Source organism: Mixophyes fleayi, chromosome 4 (assembly GCF_038048845.1).
Source record: "Mixophyes fleayi isolate aMixFle1 chromosome 4, aMixFle1.hap1, whole genome shotgun sequence".
In the NCBI taxonomy this organism is placed as follows: Eukaryota; Metazoa; Chordata; class Amphibia; order Anura; family Limnodynastidae; genus Mixophyes; species Mixophyes fleayi.
In genome coordinates, this window is record NC_134405.1 from 148,095,328 (window position 1) to 148,110,204 (window position 14,877).

The following is a 14,877-nucleotide window of genomic DNA, read 5'->3' on the forward strand; positions in this document are numbered from 1 at the left end:
AGGCAGAGGTAGATAGTGGAAGGGGCAGAGTCCCCAACATTAGAAGGCTCCTAATGTGGGAAGAATGGTGTCACACACACCTACATATGAAACAAATTCATACATCCAACTTGTTATAATGCTACAGATGCTATGGAAACAAAGAATATTGACATATTTAATAAAAAATATAATATTACGTTTGTGGAGTAGTTGATCACATAAAAATCACAATAGAATGAGAAAGGTAACTAAAGCAACATAGACCTCCTCGCTAGATCCTATCCCCTTTCATCTCCACTCCCTCGCCCCTAAAGCCTACATCCACCTCACCCACGTCTTCAGTCGCTCTATCTGCATTTTTTTTTCTTCTTTCAAACACGTCGTCTCCGCCATTCTGAAAAACCCTCTCTTGACCCTACCACACTGTTGAACTATAGCCCATCGTTCTCCTCCTCTTCACCTCAAAAATATTTGAGAGACTCATCTACACCCATCTTCCTTTCTGACAGCTCCCTCCTTGATCCTCTTCAATCTGCATCCTCCACTCCACTGTGACTGGCCTGACCAAAGTCACCAATGATCTCTTATTTCTTATTCTTCTGGATCTCTCTGCAGTTTTGGACACAGTGGACCACCCTCTTCTATTGCACACATTTCACCTCCTTGGCATTCACTGTACTCTTTCATCATCTCTTATATCTTTCCTTCTCCGTTTGTACCTCATCCTCCCCTCCTCTCTCACTTCCCATTGAGTACCTCAAGTCTCAATACTAGGCCCCCTCTTATTCTCACTCTACCTCTCCTCCCTGGACAAACAAATCAGCTCCTTTGCTATAGTACCACCTCAATGCTGATGACAACTTGCTCTAGCTGTCCTCTAACCTCTCCCCCTCTCTTTTCTCCACTTTTTCAAGCTAAATAGGGGCAAAACCTAGCTCACTGTCTTCCATACTTTGTGATTCACCAGACCTCCCCACCCCTCCCTCAACACCACAATCGCCTCAGTTCCTCAAGTCCTCTGCGTGGACATGATCCTTAATTCCTCTCTCTCACTTTCTCCCCACATCCAATCCCTTATAAAGCCCTCTTTAATGCCTTACCCTCAGACCTTGATAGGAAAATACTACATTCTGTCAATGACCTTCGTCTTTCCTCAAGTGTCACCACACTCCTGCCTTCAGGACTTTGCTTGTACTTATCCGCACATTTGGAACTCCCTGCCTGCTATACCTGACCCACCCCCAAATCTTTAAAGTGCTCCCTCAAAACTCACCTTTCCCAACCTATCCTAAGACAATTCCCTTCTCAGGCTCCACCTGCCCCTTCCACTCCTTTCCCTCCAGCCATATTATCTCCTACAGAGCTCCCTTTTCTCGCTCCACCTACCTTTTCCTTCCATCCACCCCTGTTCTGTTAACTCTCAAAAGTTTGGCTGTCTCTACAGCTGGATACACACTACAGGGTTTTTGTCCAATAATCGTCTCAACCAGCCGACATACGACCGTGTGTGTAGTGACACGATGGTCGAAAGTCTGCCCAAATGGACGATTGTCGCCTCGTTTGGTTGGTCGTACCGTTCAATATTTTCGTTCAAATCTCCTTTCCGTTGTGTAGTGTGTATAAATTTCCGACCGATCTACGACAATCATCCGATACTTCCTTGACCTGGTGGGCGTGTGTATGTAAATTTGTGATGCCTGTACCAGTCCCACATGGTGCCGTATCCGCACATCACTGACTTGTGTTCTGTATACATGTGTATTGCACCTGTCTGCAGACCATTACACTTGTGTAAAGTACGTGTGTTATTACCCTTTGCATCTATATTGGGAACCTATTCATATTTACCCTTTAGAAACTTATACCTTTATAAACTATTAAACTTATAAAGTTATATTAACCTTTATTAAATAATATTTGTAAAATACCCAGAATAAACCACACAGTGTTAATGCAAGTTTTATTGCAGGAAAAAGTACAAAAACTTTTATTGTAGAATATGACAAGTGAAAAAAATAGTATTACACTTTAAAGGTGCTACTGGTTTGTGGCAGAATAGTTCCAAACAGCATATACATTTCAACAAAAGTATTCTCAAGGATTTTAATTTTTTTCTTGATGTCGGTTATATTCCCTTTAATTTCTTTAAAATAATCCTGGAGCTTTAGAACGATTTTTTCTCCCTCAGAACTTTCATTGGATATGACAATGGTATCTAGGAAACAAGAAAATAAAAAACGTTTACCAATTAAACTTCTATATCTGTAATAAAGTTAGTAACTCTTAATCCAACACCAGAAATAGTCTCATTTGCTCACCTTGCACACTGCTCGAGATCAGTTTGTGTTGTGATCCGTCTGAGAAAATTTGTCTCTCCTCTTGAACCAATCTTGCTTATCAGAAAAAGTGATGTCGTCTGTTTCTGTTCCCAAAGGAATACAGCTGCGGAGACCAGATATTTAAATGAAGCACCACTGCTAAGTCAAAGCATATTGTCATGGGGACTTTATTAGAGGGTTGACTAAAATAGTGAGAACCCACCAATCGTGGAGTAGAAGTCTGACACTCCTATCCAATAAACTGAACTCTCCTACAGCTATTTTTTTCTGTAAGCACATGCCTCTCACCCAATCAGAGATCAAATATACAAGAATAGATAAAACATCAATAAGCCCATAATGTTCGCTAGTAATATAACATATATTTCAGATAAACCCATTAAATTTTCAAACCCTTATTATACAAATCAAAAGGGTTAGGGATAACTTAAGTGTTCATTAGGAAAACGTGTGCATTAAAAAGAATAATGAACCCTCTATTGGAAACTATTACAGATATTAGAAGTCGCCTTTTTTTCTCTGACCTGTAAAAGGCTTTTATGTTGTCACAGAACTACTGTACTCAGTGGCCATTATCCCATATAAATCATTTCTCTTTATGCATATATTACACAATGCTCTACACAGATTGCCTTATAAAAGCTGCTTATAAAGTTCATTACTTATGTCCGTGTTTAGAGTTGCACTTATCTAGCGCTTACAGTCCCTTGTGCTTGAAGAGGTGAATCAGGTGTGGTAACATACAAGTGGAGTACAATGAAGGTGAGCAGATACGAGTTAAGTACGCCTCTTTGAGATGCACCTTATTTTGTTATGTGAAATATTGAAATATGTTAGCTATGAGATATTACATTTGTACCTTTTCAAACAAGTTGATCATGGTGATTGTTGAATGTTTAGTCTGGATCCATCAATACACTTTAAGATTACACTTGTATTAAGATGCATGCATCTGAAAATACAGATGGGGAAAAGAAATGGCATCTTTATGTTAAACTATAATTCAGGTTCTCAGGCTCAAAGTGTTTATTAATTTCACATCAATACTCCCTACTCCAGTGGAGCATACAATTTAATTTCACACTACTACAGGAATGCAAAGGTACACCATCATCACAGGGTCCAGTACCAGTATTATCCAGGTAAAGCCAGTAGCACCTATATTATTAAATGATTCATTATTATATACAAGTCAGCATACAAATATTCACATGTGATTGTGACCCTTGATGCGATTAGTTATTAATTTGTTTAGAAAATGAAGTTGATATAGAAAGAAACAAAGATCAAAGCGCTGCCTGGGTTCTCCTCTAGCACTGCAGAGGTGTGCAGTACAGGAAATCGGATCCCAGCAAGTGTGGGCAGTGACCTTCCCATAGTACACCCGCTGCCCGACTGTCCTTCCGGGTGAGTTTTCACTTTCTCTTCTTTTTTTCCTTTCCACGAATCACTTCCTGGAGTCTCAGCCCCCCTCCCAGGAGGACTCTGTGTAGATTATGAGCGTCAGACATTTTCTGACTGCTGTGGATTGTTGTGTAAGGATCTGGTGTACAAACACGAACGGTAAGCGCACAGGTATTGTGGGGATACTATATTCTGCTGATATCCAGCTCACTTGTGCCCTCACCCCGGGTGTGGCGCATAGTTTTCCTCCAGAGCTTATTGCCCACTTTAGAAGAAGGGAGGAAAAGAGGCTCCCGATCCGGGCCCATGAAAACTGCCAGGAAGACACTGGTTATTGTGTATCTATTACATGAGCGCAGAAGGCTACTCTGGATTAATATATATGAGGGTATACGGCAGATAGAAGAGTCATGATAACGAGGGCATCCATGGTAGTTATAGAGGTAATGGCAGCTCAGGGTGGTTTGTCAATCCAGCCTCGTGTAGATCTAGTGGTAATGATTGTGCAATAGTGACTTTTCTGGAAGTCGACTCTACAGTAACTTGGGTTTGTTTTTGTGTGTTGTTTGTTTTATGTCTTCCCAATCGTGACGCGTGTGCTTTATGTCAATAGTGTCTTGTTCTAAAAATGTCTCTCCACTCTTATGCTAATGTGTCCAAACCAAAATTTAAAGTAGGGTGCCACCTGTTCATAGATTCTGCATCGTTCCCAAACGGGACATAAAGGACAATAACTAAAATGGGCTTATGGTTTTCTAAGAAAGGCATTATTATCTGGGATAGAAGGAATCAACTGTATGATGTCTGATTGGATTTTGAGTAAAGGAACAAGTCACTGTTTATGTTCATATAACGTTGATCTAAAGCAGAAAACAACTTTTATATATTGTAGAAGTGAAATATTTTTCTATCATGTGATGTCAGAACAAATGTCTTCACTTAGATAATCATTCAGAAGTGGTCCAGTAAGTAGACTGGGTACAAAATACAGAATACTACTCCCTATGCAATATTGTTAACGATTTTACCAACGGCTGAAAAACACATGGATCAGCATGCTGTTCCATGTGTACACACTATACATGTTTTACAAGATTTACCTTCAGATCTGTGTTCTTCATCTGTAGTAACCATCAGCTAAAAAGATTGTGACTCTGCACACTCCATAGAGATCTATGGGCACTGCCAGTTGTGAGTGTATACACACTGCAGAATAGGAACTACATTCCATTGTTGAATGAGATTTTTAGTCCAGTTTAAAAATCAAATTAATTAGTACAATGTGTATTGGAAAGATAATCGTTCATTGTTGGGGCGTACACACTATTGCGATATCAGACCCAATGGTTCAAATATATCAAAGTCTGTCACAAGTGTTTAATCAATGACTTGAATTGCTAAATAAACTGCCATGTTAGTGTAATGTAAGATATAGTACAATATTTTAAATGTATTTACATATTTATATTTCATCTATTTATCTTGCTGCAAACCTAAATGTTGCTTTTCTTCATTGGCTAAACAACTGACTGTTCTCTGACTATTTACTTATAACCTGCTACCCCCATGCCTTCCAAAGGTACATGCATTGACTATGCACCAATCTATTCACCACTATCCGTCAGATTGGTTTAAAAGGGGAGCTGCTCATCTCTGTCCTTCATATTGGTTGAAAGGCGAGGTCTGCTCACCACTATCCATCAGATTGGTTGGTGAGGGGAGATCTGCCTACCATTAGCCATCACATTGGTTGGTGAGGGTGGATCTGCTCACTATTAGCCATGAGAATGGTTGGATAGAGGGATCTGCTCACTACTAGCCATGAGATTGGTTGGTTGGTGAGGGGGGATTTGCTCACTACCAGCCATGAGATTGGTTGGTGAGGGGGGATCTGCTCACTACTAGCCATGAGATTGGTTGGTGAGGGGGGGGATCTGCTCACTACTAGCCATGAGATTGGTTGGTGAGGGGGGATCTGCTCCCGACTAGCCATCACATTGGTTGGTGAGGGGGGATCTGCTCCCGACTAGCCATCACATTGGTTGGTGAGGGGGGATCTGCTCACGACTAGCCATCACATTGGTTGGTGAGGGGGGATCTGCCCACAACTAGCCATCGCAGTGGTTGGGTGGGTGGGATTTGATCCTCTGTAGCCATCAGATTGGTTAGGGGAAGTATGCTCAGTGCTATCCATAAGATTATTACTGTTGAGCTGTACATTGTTGGCAAGAAACTGTATTCGGTGAACATTGGGGTAGTATCATCATCATCGTCACTATTTACAGTCTAAATTCCCTAACACAGAAACACACACAGACTAGGGTCAATTTGTTAGCAGCCAATTAACCTACCAGAATGTTTTTTGGAGTGTAGGAGGAAACCGGAGCACCCAGAGGAAACCCACATAAACACGGGGAGAACATACAAACTCCTCACAGATAAGGCCATGGTCAGGAATTGAACCCATGACCCCAGTGATGTAAGGCAGAAGTGCTAACCACTAAGCCACTGTGTTAACCACTCTTTTTGTATTCTTTTTTTCTCTTTCATCCAGTCTGGGGGACACTGCTACCATGGGGTTGTGGAGGGGAGCACAGGAGTTGGCACTTAGCTAGTAACTTCAGGAAACTGCTGACAGACCCCTCCCCTCTACACTACCCCTGTCACCTCCCAGTGTTTTCTAGGTGCCCAAGGAGTTGGGCTGCTATTTTTAATGCTACTTTCATTTTAATATTTTTTTTTTCTTTTGAGACTTTTATTTTAAAGGCAGACCTGGGAGTCCATCATAGAGAGTACACTCCCAGAACCGCAGCACAGACACTGCTCTGTCAGATGAGAGCCGAGGGCTCTCACTGGCAGAGTCTAGGGTGTCTGTATCAGAGTGACAAGTGGTCTCTCTGGACCGCTGTCACTCTCAGAACCTCCCCGATAACCGGTACTGCCACTGCAGGCATAGAGCGCCGGTTATCGGATCATAAGCCAGGCGCCATCTTGGGGGCAGACCAAGTTCCCCCCTCAGGAAGAGGGGGGAACGGGGTCCTACCGCTGCAAGAGACCTCAGAATCATTAAAAGAGGTTTTCAAAACTCTGCTAATATAATTTTATTTTTTTGTCCAGGTGAAGGACAGATTCAAGAGGAGGGGGAAGCTAAAATCATATAGAGCTCCCCTACTCTTTTTCTCAGTTGGTACAGTCCTGTCTTTTGGTGCCAGAGGAAGCCCGGGAAAAGCAGATATCTTGGCTGGAACAGGCACCAGGACACTGCTGTGGGACTCCTCCTGTATTTTGGGCCCTTGGCTAAATATTTGTCTCTTTATCCTCCTTTAAGATGTAAGCTCACATGAGCAGGGCCCTCTTCCCTCCTGTCTCCTAACCTGTTCTTCTGCTCCGTGCTTATTGCAGCAGCCTGCCTGGAGTTCTGAAGTATTGGTATTTTTGTTTATTGTTCTGTACTGTTTCACCCTGTATAGTCTACTGTTTGTACTGTGTACGGCACTGCGGAAATCTTGTGGCGCCTAACAAATAAATGATAATAATAATTTATCAAGTATTTTATACTATATTTCATTGCTGAATAAGTGGGGCAAGTAGGGGTAATATTATTGTACTTTCACTTGCCCATATTACCTTTATAAAATGTCAGATAAAGGGAAAGGTCCTATGGCAAAATATTTTACCTGCTCTAAATGTAAGCGTAAATTACCCTGTGGACAGAAGGACCCGTTGGCGCTTTGCTCTGATTGTGAAAGCGAGCTTCTCTCTACGAAAACCCAGCAGACTGTAGCCCCTCTGTCGGTGGAACCGGCCTGGGTGGCGTCTCTGACACAGTCGGTTTCCTCTTTAGCCCAGCTTCTCACTAAATCTTCTCAGTTACTGACAAGCTTGGCAGCTCTTCCTTCTGTATCAGATAATGCCTTTGCAGCTTTGGGGGTCCCTGCTGCAGCTGCTTCTATTGGGTCATTTATAGCAGGCCCTTCTTCTTTGTTGACAGATCAGGCCCCTGCCTCGGCAGACCCGGCATGGTCCTCATTAATTAAGGGTTTAGATAGATTAAACCAGTTGCTGGAATCCCCAAATTTGGGCACTTCTAAAAGGTAGTGATTTAGATCCTCTAATCCCCTCCTGTCGCCCTCGGATTCTGGATGCTTTTCAGAAGAAGAAGACACAAATTTTGATCCTGATCAGGCTCAGATATCTGACCCGGAAGAAGCCGCCAGATATTGAGGCATTGATGGTTTGGTATTAGCTGTGAGGCAAGCCTTGGACCTCCCAGAGGTAGAGGATCCTAATCCCATAGACAGGAGTCTTTTTAAGAAGGCCAGAAGTCGGGTTATTTTGTTTTCCTCCTTGATAGAATTGAGAGATATCGATGAGTGAGCTTGGAAGCAGCCTGAAAAAAAAGTTTTCTATTCCCAAGAGATTCTCCTCTATATATCCATTGCAGGAAGAGGATATGGCTCACTGGGAAGGTGGATACTCCTCTAGCCCGCTTGGCTCGCCACACTACCCTGCCGGTCCCGTGCACTGCAGCTCTGCAGGACCCCACTGACCGCAGAATTGAATCTCAGCTAAAGTCTATATTTGTAGCAGCGGGCTCTTTTCGACCCACATTTCCTTCGGCCTGGGTTGCTAGAGCCATGGAAGCACGGGCAGAGCAGCTGACTGAGGGCTTGCAAGATTCAGAATTGCTCCCCCTGGCTTTACATTTGCAAGAGGCGTCTGGGTATCTTTATGAGGCAGCTCAGAATGCAGCTTTGGTTTCCTCCTCTATTCAGGCTGCGGCAATTTCAGCAAGGTGAATCTTATGGCTAAGGACCTGGGATGCGGATTCAGAATCTAAGAAATCCTTGGAGACCCCTCCTTTTTCAGCATCAGGTTTGTTTGGGCCAGAGTTACAGTATCATTTCTCAGGCAACAGGTGGCAAGAGCCCGTCTCCTGCGTTTCAGCTCCTTTAGGCAGCCCTTTCGGGGGAGCTCCTTTCTCAGGGGCTAGTCATCCAGGGGCAGACAGCCAAATTCTAGGGGCCTCTCAGTCAGGGGTAGGTCCTCTTTCTCCGCTAGACGTCAGGCTTCCAAGGTTCAGGAGAAGCCTGCATCCTGACTGCCATTCCCCTCGCCCGGAGGTGGTGGGGGGGTGCGCCTGTCTCTTTTCAGAAACAATGGACAGCGTCCTCTCAGGATCCTTGGATTTGGGGCATTATGATAAGGGGGTATATTATAGATCTCTTGGATCCTGCTCCAGGTCGTTTCTTTGTAACCCCACTACCCAGAGATCCAGAAAGAAGACAGGCAATGCAGAATTGCGTCGCTTCTCTTCTTTCAGCAAAAGTTAATTGCAGGGTCCCAGAAAGCCATAAAAAGAGAGGTTTTTACTCAAATCTTTTTCTTGTCAGAAAGCCGGATGGCTCCTTTCGACACATCTTAAATCTAAAGAACCTATATGTGCACCTTAGGGTGGACAAATTTTGGATGGAGTCTGAGGTCAGTAATAAACGGCCTAAAAGGAATCGGTTTCTGGCCTCCATAGACATAAAGACGCGTACCTTCACGTTCCTATATGGAGGGGACATCAGTCGCTCCTAAGGTTTACAGTGGTGGCAACTCCTTATCAGTTTAGGGCTCTTCCCTTCGTCCTCTCCACAGCTCCAAGGGTATTCACAAAGATCATTTCAGTAATGGCGGCTTGTCTTCTTTCCAGGGGAGTTCAGGTCGTGCCTTATTTAGACGATCTTCTCATAAAATCCACCTCGAAGGTTCGATTACAACAGCACTTGTCCCTCACCATCAGTTTTCTCGAGAGCCACGGGTGGTTAATAAACTTAAAGAAGTCCCAGGTGGTCCCGCAGCAGCGGATGATCTTCCTGGGACTCGTCATGGACACCAAGCAGCAGAAGGTGTTTCTGCCAGAAGAGAAGATCAGATCTGTACAGAGGGTAACATCTCGGGTCTTGTCCTCTCCCATTCCTTCAATTCACTTGTGCATGCGTCTCCTAGAGAAGATGGTGGCATTCTTCGAGATGATCCCTTACAGTCGTGCTCATTCCCAGTGTTTTCAGTGGGACCTTTTAACAAAGTGGTCGGGATCCCACCTACACTTAGATTGCCGGAGGATCTCCTTGTCTCTGGATGCGAGGAATTCACTTCTGTGGTGGCTAGTTCAGGATCATCTGTCGGTGGGCAGGTTCTTTGCTCCATGGTCATGGATCATAGTCACCACAGGCACCAGCCTGAAAGGTTGGGGAGCTGTAGTTCTTCATCTCCGGCTCCAGGGTCTTTGGTCAGTCCAGGAGTCCTCCCTATCCATCAATATCCTTTTGGCCCTTCAGGGGGCTCGGACCCTTCTTCAGGGTCATCCAGTCAGGATTCAGTCCGACAATGCCACGGCTGTGGCATACATCAACAGACAGGGAGGAACCAGAAGTGCCGCTGCAATGCAGGTATCGGTTCAGATATTCGCCTGGGCGGAACAAAATGTTCCAGCAATCTCAGCAGTGTTCAACCCAGGTATAAAAAACTGGGAGGCCGATTACCTCGGTCGTCATGCGATAATGCCAGGGGAGTGGTCCCTCCATCCGGAAGTCTTCCAGTCTCTGATTCAGAGATGGGGTCTGCCGGTTCTGGATCTCATGACCTCCAGGCACAACAGGAAGGTTCCAAGGTTTTGCACCAGGGCAAGAGACCTCTTAGCAGTAGCCGTAGATGTCATGGGACTTCAGGTTGGAATATCTGTTCTCCCCAATTCCCATGATTCCCCGAGTACTCAAACGGGTGAGATAGGGAGGTCTGCTGGTAATACTGGTAGCTCCAGCATGGCTACATCAAGTGTGGTACGTGGACATAATCGCTATGGCGGTAGGGCGAGAACTTTGTCTTCTGCTGTGGGACGATCTTCTCCTTTAGGGTCCGTTTCAGCACCAGGATTTACCTCGGCTGAATTTAACGGCATGGCTGTTGAAGCTCTGGAGGACTAGGGGTTTCTCCCCTAGTATAGTGAACACTCTGCTGCGAGCTCGTAAGCCTGTTTCAGCTCGCATTTATCATTGTATTTGGCGAGCCTATATCAAATGGTGTGAAAATAGGTATTGTCATACGTCCTCTTTTCGTCTTTTCCGTTTACTGGCTTTTCTACAGGATGATCTTGATGCAGGTCTCCGCTTAGGTTACTTTAAGGGTGGAGGTATCGGCCCTTTCAGTTTTCTTCCACCTGAGGTTGGTGGATATGCCGGACATCAAGATGTTTCTTCAAGGGTCTTGCATATCCGGCCTCCTTATGCTCCGCCTACAGCACCATAGGATCTTGACATGGTGCTTGAGATGCTTACAGGGCCTCCGTTTGAACCCTTACTTTCGGCAGATTTTAGGTCTCTGACTTGGAAGGTGGTATTTCTTTTAGCTATTGCATCTGCTCGCAGAGTTTCAGAGTTGGGAGCAGTGTTGAGAACTCCCCCTTCCTTTGTTCCGATGGTAGTTTCGGCTCTTCATTTGAACCAGGAGATTCTGGTTCCGGTCTTTCAGACTGCTTCTCAGTCTGATTAAGAGTATATGGAGAACTTAGATGTGGTTAGGGCTCTCCGTATTTATGTTAAGAGAACTTCCAAGATTCAGCGTACCGATAATCTGTTTGTCCTTTTTGATTCTCAAAAAGAGGCTGGCCAGCCTCTAAGCAGTCAATTGTGAGATGGATTAGGTAAACTGTTAGACAGACTTACATCAGGGCTAACCGTCCTGTGCCAGAGAGGCTTACAGCCCATTCCACCTGGTCGGTGGGGACGTCTTGGGCAGCGAGAAATGGGGCTTCTGTGGACCAACTTAGCAGAGCAGCCACCTGGTTCTCTGTCTATACTTTTACTAAATTCTATCAGTTTAATGTGTTTGCGTCTTCGGATGCAAATTTTGCTCATAGTGCTCTACAGGCTGGGCTTTCAGAGCGGTCCCATCCTTAGGGGGCTGCTTTAGAACATTCCCATGGTAAACAGTGTCCCCCAGACTGGATGAAAGAGAAAAGATGATTTTTGTACTTACGTTAAATCCGTTTCTCTGATTCCGTCTGGGAGACACTGCGACCTCTCCCTTCTGCTTTTCTTCTGTGTGCTCTTGGTTGATTGGCCTTTTCTCCTTGGGGCTTTTTAATTAACTGGGAGGTGACAAGGGTATTGTAGAGGGGAGGGGTCTGTCAGCAGTTTCCTGAAGTTAACTAGCTAGGTGCCAACTCCTGTGCTCCCCTCCACAAACCCATGGTAGCAGTGTCCACCAGACGGAATCAGAGAAATGGATTTAACGTAAGTAAAATCCCTTACTTACTGTACCATATATGTAATACTGTGCTTTGTTATGCACGTCATAGTAAGATCTTCTTTCAACTCTATTAAAACCACACATGGATTTTACATAGCTAATGCCCCATAGTTTTTGTGGCTACCGAAATAGGATGTATTTACTAAGGTCCCCCACTGCAGAGCTCACTAATTTCAGCCATATCTGCAGATGTAATACGTATTCGATGTTGCCCTTAGCAAAAGGTGGTGATTGGCTGCAGTGCATCGGTTGCTGTTACCAGTCAACCAGCTCGGCAGACAGCAGTGACCTGCGCTACTTCTAACAGTTATCCCATATGAAGTCCGTAGCCGAATGCTGTAACTTCTGAAGATACGGCTGTTTGATTGGGACTGAGCAAAACATGAGGCAAGTTAGTAATTTTGAAGGCAATTGTTCGGCCAAGCCAGGTGATGGTATATTTCGTACATAGCTGGAGGTTCTTCTGTATTCTGGTAAACATAGTTAAATAATTCACAACATACACATTTTGCCAGGAGAATGTAATGAGAACTATCGAGATATTTTAAGCACTGGCGTTGCCTCATAAATGGGAAGTGCAGTTGCTTTACATTACCTACATGTTCAGACAGAGAAATTTTAAAAGCTTCCAATTTTTGATAGTTAAATTTGAGTCATGAGAATTTAGTGAATTGATGAATCGGTTGTTACACTTCCAGCAATGTCATCATTGGTTTCTCTAGTGTTTAAAGGGTATTACTTGCATTCTGTACCCATGTCTATACCTTGGATTTGCAAATGTATTTTCACTTTCTGGGCAAAATGATTTAGGCACAGACCAAAAGGGAGGATTGTGTAAAACATTGTCTTGTGCCATTTTTAATGGAAAGAATGTAAGTTACGAAGCCACCTGCCTGAACCCGAGCTATATGATCAGGATAGGGAGGCAAAATTGCATACAGTTTCAGGAGTGTCAATTTAAATTGACTGAGGATCAAATACATGTATCTCTGGTCAACGCAATGAAAGACTTTCTGTATCCCATACTAGGAGCATTGAAGGAATAGAAGGACTCCCTAATGTTTTAAGGAGTACTGCAAAGTGAAATATACCCTCTTTGGTATTGACGAATGAGTGATGTGAGTATTGAATTAATCCGACTGGTCCATATTTTTGCATTTAATGGATATCCATTTAATGCCTGTATTAATCAATGACGTGTCAATATTTTGTGCAGTCATATTTTACCATGTTTTTGTATGAATGTTGGCCCTGAGCATATAACTAGACTGTGAAGCCATCCAGGTCTTTCATACTCTTATGTAACTTCTTATCAGTCACCTATCAAGACAGCAAGCATATTTGCTCCTCAGATAGAAGGGAGCTTATAGGATTGCGGAAACGCCGTTATAGCAGCTGAAGGGGTTTTAACAAAGTCCATCTTGAGCACATCATAGAATTTAATGTAACCCTCTTCGATTTGTTGCAAAATAGCAGAGGATGTGTATGGACCAGAGCACCAGTATGTGAGCGTAGAACTTGAATATGTATGTTAAGTTTGCGGGTTTAATTTGGTAACAAACATTGGCTTGTTATTTCTATTGTAAAATAAGCATTTTGTTTTTCTCACAGCCTTTTCTGTATCATCCATAAAATTAGTGATTAATTTGCTTCTGGCTACTGTTATTTATTTTAAAATGTCAGGTTTGAAAGATATAGAATGAGTTCTTTATGGAGAATTGATAATAGAGGTAGGGACTTGTTGTTTGTGAGGGCTGCAAAGATAAGAGAGAGCAGCCTTTTTCTTTTTTGTCCTCCCACTAAAATACATGGGAGTCATACAGAGCCAAACAGTAGGTGTACTCTTTGAGAGAGGGATTAAGTAGATGCCAGGTGATTTTAAATTAAAATCATCTAGATCATAACATCTGGCATTATTGATAAGAACGTTATTTCCGTAAAGAACTCAAATTTTGCTAATCTAGGAGCATATGGGATATTTGGCATTCTTTAACAGAAAGAACTAGCTAGTTACATGTGTGGTAGAATCCTGAAGTTATTTGTTTTATTATTGTTTAAAATTTTCAATATGCAAAGGCCATACAATAAGTCAGTGCTAGGCCTTTTACATTTTTTTTTTAGTTGGAAATACATATATTTACTCAACATATGTTAACCATGCTGGCATATTACACATATCATCAACATTCATCAACATTTATTTATATAGCGCCAGCAAATTCCGTAGCGCTTTACAATTGGGAACAAACATTGATAAGACAATACTGGGTAATACATACAGACAGAGAGGTAAGAGAACCCTGCTCGAAAGCTTACAATCTATGGGACATATACACATATGGTAGTGTATAAATATTAGAATAACTAGTTCTGTCTATTTATGCACTCATAGCTTCCTGTTTTCTAGTTTTGTTTTGTGTCATGCATATAAACTTCAACTTTTATGGTTGTAAATAAACTTTTCCAAATACTGTATGAGCTATGTTGTTTTCTTGTGATGAATGTTGCATTTTTATTACATGTTGCATTTTTATTACAATCTTTGTTTACTTGATCTGAATTACCAAAGCTACACCAGAGTATGGGGGGAAGAATTGATATTCGGTATTAACAATGTTCATGATTTTGCTTGTGTTGCAGAGATATGTCAGCAGCTGAGAACTAACCAGACAATTGCACTGTAACCATCTCTTACAACCATATCTACAGTTTTGCAAATATCAATATTTTCAAGAGAATCCTACATTCAAGCCTTTGAATAGATACAGGTACTTTTCTTTTTCTTTTCTTTTTCTATTTGTGTGTGTGTGTGTGTGTGTGTGTTTTTTCTTCAATTTAGGTAGCATTTCAGTCTGTT

General features: G+C 42.9%; 1 protein-coding gene and 1 long non-coding RNA gene across 10 annotated transcripts in view; one reads left to right on the forward strand and one right to left on the reverse strand.

Annotated features, from left to right (window-relative positions):
- Nucleotides 1-1,928: 1,928 nt before the first annotated feature.
- On the reverse strand, nucleotides 1,929-4,861 carry LOC142152202 (uncharacterized). 2 transcript variants are annotated; one of them, XR_012691305.1, is made up of 4 exons: nucleotides 3,430-4,861; nucleotides 3,181-3,273; nucleotides 2,301-2,424; nucleotides 1,929-2,197 (listed from the first exon to the last, which is right to left on the reverse strand). It is a non-coding gene; the product is annotated as an uncharacterized LOC142152202 (long non-coding RNA). The 2 variants fall into 2 exon arrangements; XR_012691304.1 differs by having other exon boundaries at nucleotides 3,181-4,856.
- Nucleotides 3,771-14,877, forward strand: part of TASOR2 (transcription activation suppressor family member 2) — a 79,014-nt gene continuing 67,907 nt past the window's right edge. For 4 of the 8 annotated variants that reach the window (XM_075208570.1, XM_075208573.1, XM_075208568.1 and 1 more), the window contains exons 1-2: nucleotides 3,771-3,884; nucleotides 14,661-14,788. The gene's annotated coding sequence lies outside the window, so the exon portion shown is untranslated. The remainder of the gene's footprint in view (nucleotides 3,885-14,660; nucleotides 14,789-14,877) is intronic. The other 4 variants (XM_075208567.1, XM_075208574.1, XM_075208571.1 and 1 more) reach the window with 1 other exon arrangement.